Here is a 9,064-nt window from a genome sequence, read left to right as displayed (position 1 = left end):
GGACTAACTATGACCTCCTGTGCAACGCTTGGTTCCCCAGCTAGTAATGTAATAAAATCAAACTTTTGCAAGGTATTCTTGTTAATCGGAGCCTCTTTAAACTTTAAATGCTTATAAACGGACATTTATTAAAAAAAATGCATTTAATGTATTAAATCATAAAATTCTGAATTTTAATAAATAGTTGATATGCTACAGACTACAAACTACAGAGTTTAATAAATAGTTGATATGCTACAGACTACAAGCTACAGAGTTTAATAAATAGTAGATATGCTACAGACTACAAGCTACTGAGTTTATTAAATAGTAGATATGCTACATACTACAAGCTACTGAGTTCATATACGAATTTATAAAATGTGCTAAGCCTACTGATAATTGAATGCTGCAGATATTTAGTGTTTCATTAGATAATTATATTGAGCTCTTTAAAACTGTTTCCGTAAATTCCATAACTTTGATAATTTATTCTTACAGTTAGTAAAATTTACGTATAATTGTAAAAAATACATTGCTTCTAATAAAACATTTAATTTATCTGGGTTGACAACACATTAGTGTTGTGTAAAATGCGTGGTAATTAATTATAGGAACTTGACCTCTATAAACAATATTTGTTTTATAAAAGTTAAAGAAATTGAGCCGCTGTCATAAACTTAGATTTTCCAATCCCTTTATATTAACAACCCAATTACGTAGACCTTAGATATTTCAAACTATTGCTTAAAATATTGATGGTTTACACCATTAGGGTTCAAAGATATAGGGATTGAAAAATTTGAGTTTGGAGCTTGGATTCAATTTAAGATTTGAATTCTTCAACGAAATGTTTAAAAATTGGTGCAAAACATGCTTATTATATAAATATCCATGTTGTGCTGATTTAATACTGTTTTTATTCTGAAAATGTACATTAGGGGGCAGCACTGTACATTAGGGGGCAGTACTGTACATTAGAGGGCAGTACTGTACATTAGGGGGCAGTACTGTACATTAGGGGGCAGTACTGTACATTAGGGGGCAGTACTGTACATTAAGGGGCAGTACTGTACATTAGGGGGCAGTACTGTACATTAGGGGGCAGTACTGTACATTAAGGGGCAGTACTGTACATTAACGGGCAGTACTGTACATTAAGGGGCAGTACTGTACATTAGGGGGCAGTACTGTACATTAGGGGGCAGTGCTGTACATTAGGGGGCAGTACTGTTCATTAAGGGGCAGTACTGTACATTAGGGTGTTGCAGAAAAATTATACCCTGTAGTTGCAGGAATATCATAAGTAATTATTTATCTGTGTTTTTAAAATGAAAAAAAAAAAACTGAACAATAATTTATTACTCTAAAATACAAATATATGTACCGCTCTTAAAAGGGAAGCTGGCAAATTAAAGAGTTCTGTAGCACTGACGGTGATTCGCAAGACTCTTCCGAACTAAACAAAAGTTGGGTTAAACAAGCATTAAAAAGTTTACAGCTATAAGGAATCCATAAGTTAAAGTTAAGCTAAAGTTAAGCTTACAATTCATAAGTTTAAAGCTTAACCATGGTATTAACCAAAACTAAAACTTTATTTAATTTAATTGGAATGCAATAATGGTGCTAATCAATAGATTATGGCTATCAATAAATGCTAACCATTTTATTAGCCTTTAAAACGCTAATTTAAAATAATAACTAATGCACTGGTAATTATGAAGACCGCTGTATCTCTCAAAATTGAAATCATGCAATAAATTGCATGGTAGAACTTTGCATAATAAATGCAATGAAGTTTCTTAAAATTGGCGAACTTAAAGAATTTTGCCAATAATTGCAATGTAAGAAAGTTGCAAAAGTTAGAAATATTGCTGCAAAAGTTGCAATAACGTTGCAAAATGTGGCAAAACGTTGCGAAATGAATTGAGTTGCAGAAACTTCCAAAAGAAAAGGCAAATTTCAAGTAAACTTAAATAAAGGTTTATGCTTACTTTTTCGGGCAGAACCACAGATGAAGAGATCAGAGTTGCAATAAAGATGCAATCAAAAGCCAGGTCTCCAAACCAGAATATCCTGCCTGACTCTCAGGTCTCAAGTATCAAGTTGTCGCTAGATATAAAAATCATTAGCTTTCAGTAAAACATTCTTTACGCTGAATCAAGCTCAAACAAATTATTAAAAATGTTAAATTATTTAAGAAAATCAAGGAATAAGATAATGTCTAAGAAAATCAAGGAATAAGGATTCTAAGGATTCTATTTAAGAGAATCATCTCAATTATCTCTGACAATTTACAAAGATAAGAAATAAAAGGCCGGTTCTAGAAAGATGACTCTTCAGAGTGGTATAAGAGCGGTATTTTCTAATACCACTCTTATCAAAAATACCAGTGTTTAGGAAATTCGGATTCTTTAGACGCTAATGCTGCTTAATTCGGGGTAGGATTATCTAGCATAGAACAGCTGACGGGTTCTTTAGTCATCCTAGTTAATACCGGTTTTATCATCCATCTATATATAAATTTGGCTTGTTTGTTTGTTAGGATGTTTGTTTGTATCCAATAAACGTCAAAACGGCTGAACCGATCGGGCCCAAATTTTTTGTGGGACATCTAGGGACCCCATGGAAGGTTTATAAATGATTGAAATTTTAAATATTTGTCTCAATCAAAATTCGATCTTCATTAAATTTTTTAAAATTTTGAAAATCCATGAAATTTTTGTGAAAATCCGCGAATTATTTTTGTTTTGTTTTACGATGTACACAAAGAGAACATTGTTCACAATTAGTTTAGAAGATGGGGGCGAAGCGCCCTCTAAGGCTAGAAAGAAGGGCGCAAAGCGCCTTGAATTTCTAGTTCTATATAAATTTTCCTTTATTGCGCATGCTCGAGCACTTTACTCAGCAAGAATTTTTTTAATAATTGAAGAAGACTTTTAATAATATATATTCTTTATTTATGATAAAAGATTAATAATTCATGTAAGTATTTAATAACCAATATTTATTGTGGGACCTCTCGTGACCCCAGGGATGGTTTATGAATGATTAAAATTTAAAAAAAACTTGTGTTTAAAAATATTCTGTTGACAGTTATTAACCAGACAAAAAATTTATACAACATAGGGGGCAGTATATTTAATATTTAATATTTAATATTTACAATATATTGTACTTTAGGGGGTAGTAAACATGCAACAAAAAATTGCTCTAAACCAGTAAGAATGTTAAGAAAGAGGTCGTTTTTGTAAGCTTACTGGCACCGCTAGTTTGGACCTATTGTCTCTTTTACTGAGATATGTGATTTCGCAATTCAAAGGCAAAACAATGCCAATCATTATGGCAAACTACTTTACAGGGAAGTTAAGGGAATTTTACTTTAAAAAGGGTTCACAAGACCAAGACCAAGAACATCCAGAGTGCAGCAACGATGTGTTTTAGATAAAATTGGTCGAGGGAACCCGTGTTTAAGTAACATTGTTAATTTTCCGAAGAGTAGTTGTACAAAATCATTATGGCGATAGTCATTTCCATATTGTAAAAACAAATTCAAGAACAATTGCATATTGCTTGTTTATGTTTACTGTCAATTCGTCGAATATAATATATATAATTTAGACTTTTTTCTACAGTTTATCACAGAATTTTGGAGAGAATCGAAAGAATTTATAAAATGTCGGCTTGGCAATTTTTCACGGGGTTTTATACTAAAATGTCTAAATCTTGATAATTGTAAAAAATAAATTACTAGCCATGAAATATGAAGGAACAGTTTTGAATATTCAATAAAAACAGCGAGGGTTTCCATTCACAAAACTTTTGTGCAAATTTTGCGAAAGAAAGATTTTTTTTGTGCTACATTTTTGCACGAAAAACTAGGCCTTTGCATAATCATTTGACGACTTCAAAATGGCGCTATTCCGTTTTTACGTTATCTTGGTTTGCGCAATTTTGCGGAAAAATATTCTCATGAAAAGGTTGATTAATGGTGTAAACTGCACATTTTTCATCTATGAGATTGCACTTTTTGGCATTTACTTGCAATGCTTAAAATGGAAACTGATTACTTGCCTAAAACTCTACTTTGCAACCTGATGAAAATGAACATGGTCTAAAGGAGAGGTTTACTAAGCTTGAAGATGTTAAACAACTCTTACTGCAAATTGAAGACCTGCAAAAACGAATATATATCTTGGAGAACCCAAGAAGTATTGAAGATGATGTCCAGCAAAATAAAGACGACATCCAGGAAGTTAAAGAAGATATTGCGTTGATATACGAATTAATGAAGCTATGACGGACCAACTTTTGTTCAGCGCATTCAGTCAACTTAAAAATATTAGTTCAGATGTTGTTGATTTAAAAGAAACCATCACTAATATAGAGGAAAACGTTCCTAATATAAAAGTCGAGCTTCCTCCAATAGGATCGATTATTGCTTGGCTTCCCACCATAGCTCTTCCTGAAGACCTTCCAGGTAGAGAGAGAGCGGGGAAGGCAGGCGCTATAAGCCACAACCCCTTCAATGTCACATATAATCTTTTTTGTCTTCCGGCAGCCATAAGCCACAAATGTACAGCCTTCCATGCCACAGCATTTAACTCTTCTGGCCAAAACTACTTTTTTAAATGGAATACTTATGTTTCGCGAGTGTTTTAATAAATCCCTTGGACCTCGCAATATATCCGAGGTTGATTTTGAGCTCTTCAAAGACCAATTAATTCTCTCTCTCTCTCTCTCTGTATTTTAGTCTTGATCTCTCTTTATTCTTGCTAAAAATACAGGGGGTTAATCACAAGTATTTTAAGAAATATTTATAATGATTTTATGAAGAATAAGTTTGAGATTTGACTTTTCAAAGTTTCCTTAAGAAGTAAATAAAAACCTTTCAGTGTGGGTATCAGGGTTTTTAGCACAAGTTGAATAATGTTTAAATAATTCTATCTCCTCCTCCTCAGAACAGTGACATGAAAAATAAGAATAAATTATTAAAGCACAATTTTATGCAGAACAACTTAGGGCCTTTGAAGTGTTGTTTTCTAAAATCCAGCAACGCTACACTAAAAACATTTTTTCAATTCAACTTAATATTAATAAATTAACATATTTGTTAATTTTACAAAGATCTTGTCTGGGAAATTATACTGAGGACTTCTTCATCTATTCACCTATTACAGCTGGAAGATGAGGGATTCATCTATTCACCTATTACAGCTGGTAGATGAGGGATTCATCTATTCACCTATTACAGCTTATAGATGAGGGATTCATCTATTCACCTATTACATCTTATAGATGAGGGATTCATCTATTCACCTACTACAGCTGGTAGATGAGGGATTCATCTATTTACCTATTACAGCTTATAGATGAGGGATTCATCTATTCACCTATTACAGCTTATAGATGAGGGATTCATCTATTCACCTATTACAGCTGGTAGATGAAGGATTCATCTATTCACCTATTACAGCTGGTAGATGAGGGATTCATCTATTCACCTATTACAGCTGGTAGATGAGGGATTCATCTATTCACCTATTACAGCTGGTAGATGAGGGATTCATCTATTCACCTACTACAGCTGGTAGATGAGGGATATATCTTTTTGTAAATTTCTAATAATAACAAAAACAATAATAAAATGCTCTCTGAACAAAACTGGAAGAAAAATTTCCTGTTAGTTCTTTAGGAATTCCCAGTTTTCCTCAAAATTGTGCATAATTAAATGCTCAAGGATCTCTCAATATTTTTCTGTACATTTGAAAAGGAATTGAGACTTTGCCAAGAGAGGGGGGGCCATGCGACCACGAACCCCACCAAAGACTGTACAAAAAATAATCTTTTATTAATAATTGATTTTATAAAGGGAAAAATTCAAAAATTTGAACATGTGGTAATAGGTAACAAAATTCTTTTAGCTTTAAGATAAAAATCAATGCTTTAAAACTTGTTTTAAGTGTAAAATTTTGTCTTGCTAGATTTAATAATTACTTTAAATGAGCTGACCGCAGTGACAATCCAAAGGGCATCCTTATATAACGAAATGTGCCAAAGGGACTAATGAAAGCTGTACAATCCCTGCTCCCCTCTTCTATCTGGATGGCATGATGGGCGCCACAGGCATCAATTGAAGTGAAGATCTTGGCCCGCTTCAGCTTCTGCAAGTTCTCCTGGATGTTCGTCGGAGGGTAAGCATCCTTGATGGTGACGTCATTCAGCTGCCTCAGGTCAGTCACCCATCTTGTCCTCCCATCCGGTTTCTTCACTGGAACTAGTGGCGATGCCCAGGGACTATTTGCAGGTTCTATAATCCCCTGTTGGATCCACTAATCCAATTGTTCCTTCAAATTCGCACGCTGTTTAGGGTTCAAGGTGAGGCCCACCTTAGATCTCTTAGGTACTGCCCCCGGCTGTAATTATATGCGCAGCTCCAGTAAATCTGTTTTGTCATAATGATTATGGCGAAGGGCTAACGTAGAAAAGTTTTCCAAGAAAAGTTTGATCACTTTCTCTTTCAGCTTTTCATCTCTGTTCAAAATCTCGTTCTCATCTATCTTGAAACTATCCTTGATAAACTTCCTTCTTCTCTCTTCTGTGGGGAAATCTGACTCCTGCAGAGAATTAATAGATTCCTGAGAATTGCACACTTCCTCCTCGTCTAAATCCGTTGCCGTACTTCCCTTTAGTTCTTCCTTAATCCAGGCTTGTTTGTCTATGCACACACTATGTATAGTGCCCAGCTTCTGCCCTACACACAACTCTACACACTCATCTGCATGGTTCTCCACATACAAGGCTTGTATACTTCCTGACAGATCATATGCATTTTCCGGAAGTAGAACTTTTCTCCCCTTCTCTTGATCTTCTAAAGGCACCGATTCTACCACTCCATCACCCTTCCAATTACCTTCTGTTCTCACCTTGACTAATTTTGCACTTCCAGCAGGGATACTTATCTTCTCAGCAGACCATAACTTCCTCTCTAATACTTCCTCCACTGGACTAATGTTGTTTACTTCCGGTTCCTTTCTCTCTGCTTTCCACACAGCAGGGAGTACTTGTACATAATTCTTGGTTTCTTTATCCACTCTTCTACATAGGAAAGGGAAAGGTTTCCCATACGCACTGCACAGTCTTGTTAACCTTTCCTGACCCTTATTTCCGGTAACTAGCTTCACTTCCTTCTCCGTACAGGATATAGACACTTCCTGTTGTCGAAAAAACTCTATTCCAAAGTTTACTGCATGATTCAGGCCTTCTATCACAATCGGCTCTACTTCAAATCTATGATCTAGGCCATTCAAGTAAAACTTAATCTTCTCTCCTTTGCCCAATACCCTCAGACCTTTTCCTCCTTTCTCTGCAGTGTGTACTCTAGCGTTACTTTCCTCCAACATTTTCCACCTATCGTCTTCCAAAACTCACTTGACACTAAAGTACCTTTCACTAAATTGTCTGTATCCACTAAGGCTAACCCATATATATCTCGTTTAAATAACTTAAACTTCACATATGAGGTTTTACGGTCGTCCCTCTCAACCAAATTAACATTGTTCAGATGCATGAGGATATTCTTTTCCCAGTCTCTAAGTTCTATATCCTTATTTCCGTTAGGTCTGAAACTACCTCTCACTTCCGGATTAAAGTCATTAGGCACTTTCATAACATTGTTTATATTATCCAAAACTTCCGTCCTAACTTCCCTATTCACTTCTGGTACTAACTTTCACAAATCATGGACATTATGATTGACAGAATTATTTATTAAACAATTATTAAATGATTATTTTCTGCAATCTTAGGAGTTGACGACCGTCCGTCATCGCAACTCCCTAGGGAAAATCTGCCTCTGGTACCAGTTTCTTCAGGACTTCCTGCATTGCTGCCATGGATTTAGCCATATTTGCTATCTGCCCCCCGCCAGAACCACCATTCCCTCTCCTTCCCTGTTTTCTCCGTTCTCCTCTACATTTCCGTGAAATATGACCCTCTTTCCCGCAGTTGTAACACAAAATTGAGGGGCAGGAATTAGCACTACGAGGGTTAACCTCAGTAGGGGTGATTGATTTGTGACTTTTTTTAGAAATCAGCTAACCACCCACTTGAGGTAGCTGCGTTTTTACTTTATAAAAAAATTGTGATAAAAAAAAAATAAAAAATTGTCCATAGGGTTGCGAATTGACGATTTAGTATTGGAGAAATCGCCGTAAGGCTTAAAAAAAATATTTTTTNTAAATGTCTCCAAAACAAAGCTTATGATATTTAGGAATACAAATATGCATTTTGATCCTAAGAACTGCAAATTAAAAATTGGAAATGAGATTCTAGAAAAAATGGAACTGACTGTACAAATAAATACTTTAAATTTGTTGGATTCAAAATTGATGAATTCTTAAATTGGGACTATCAAATAGAACATGTTTTAAATACTCAATTTTCAATTTTTTTAAAAACGCTTTTCTGATTTGAATTCGGTATCAAATTTCCAAGAAAATCATGTATAACATGAAAATTTTATTCTCAGATATTAAATCATCAAATCGCAACCTTTTGGATGATTTAAAATTTTTTTTTTAAATTGCAATATTTTTCTTAAGTGAAAACCCAGCGACCACTGGTGGGCGGTTTGCTCAATTCCAATACTGATCACCCTTAACCCTCAGGTTTCTTGTGAGGGTTTTTCTTCTTCCATTTATCAAATTTCCTGCAACCACTCTTCTGGTGACCAGTTTTCCTGCAAAAATAACACATATCTCCGCTCTGCAGGGCATTTATCCCACCCTCAGTGTCCAAATCTTCAGCATCAGACACGTCCTCCACCAACCCTGGCATGGCATTGACCTCCATGGGCACCTGCCCCCTCTTCAACATCTCGTTGGCCTTAGTCATCTCACTATTATCATACCCGTATGTACTCTGCAAGCCCGCCATATCCTGGGCTGGAGCTCTGGGGTCCAAGTTATAAGTCCTCAGGTTCACTAACTGGTGGTCCAGGACTGCCTTGATCTCCCTCTCATGCTTAATCTCCTTAGGCATAAACATCAGGCAGGTTTTCCTCAGCTCTGCATTGTATAACCCT

The sequence above is a fragment of the Eurytemora carolleeae genome, unplaced genomic scaffold (assembly GCF_000591075.1).
Source record: "Eurytemora carolleeae unplaced genomic scaffold, Eaff_2.0 scaffold1072, whole genome shotgun sequence".
Lineage (NCBI taxonomy): Eukaryota > Metazoa > Arthropoda > Copepoda > Calanoida > Temoridae > Eurytemora > Eurytemora carolleeae.
Note: the sequence above shows the minus strand (reverse complement) of the source record.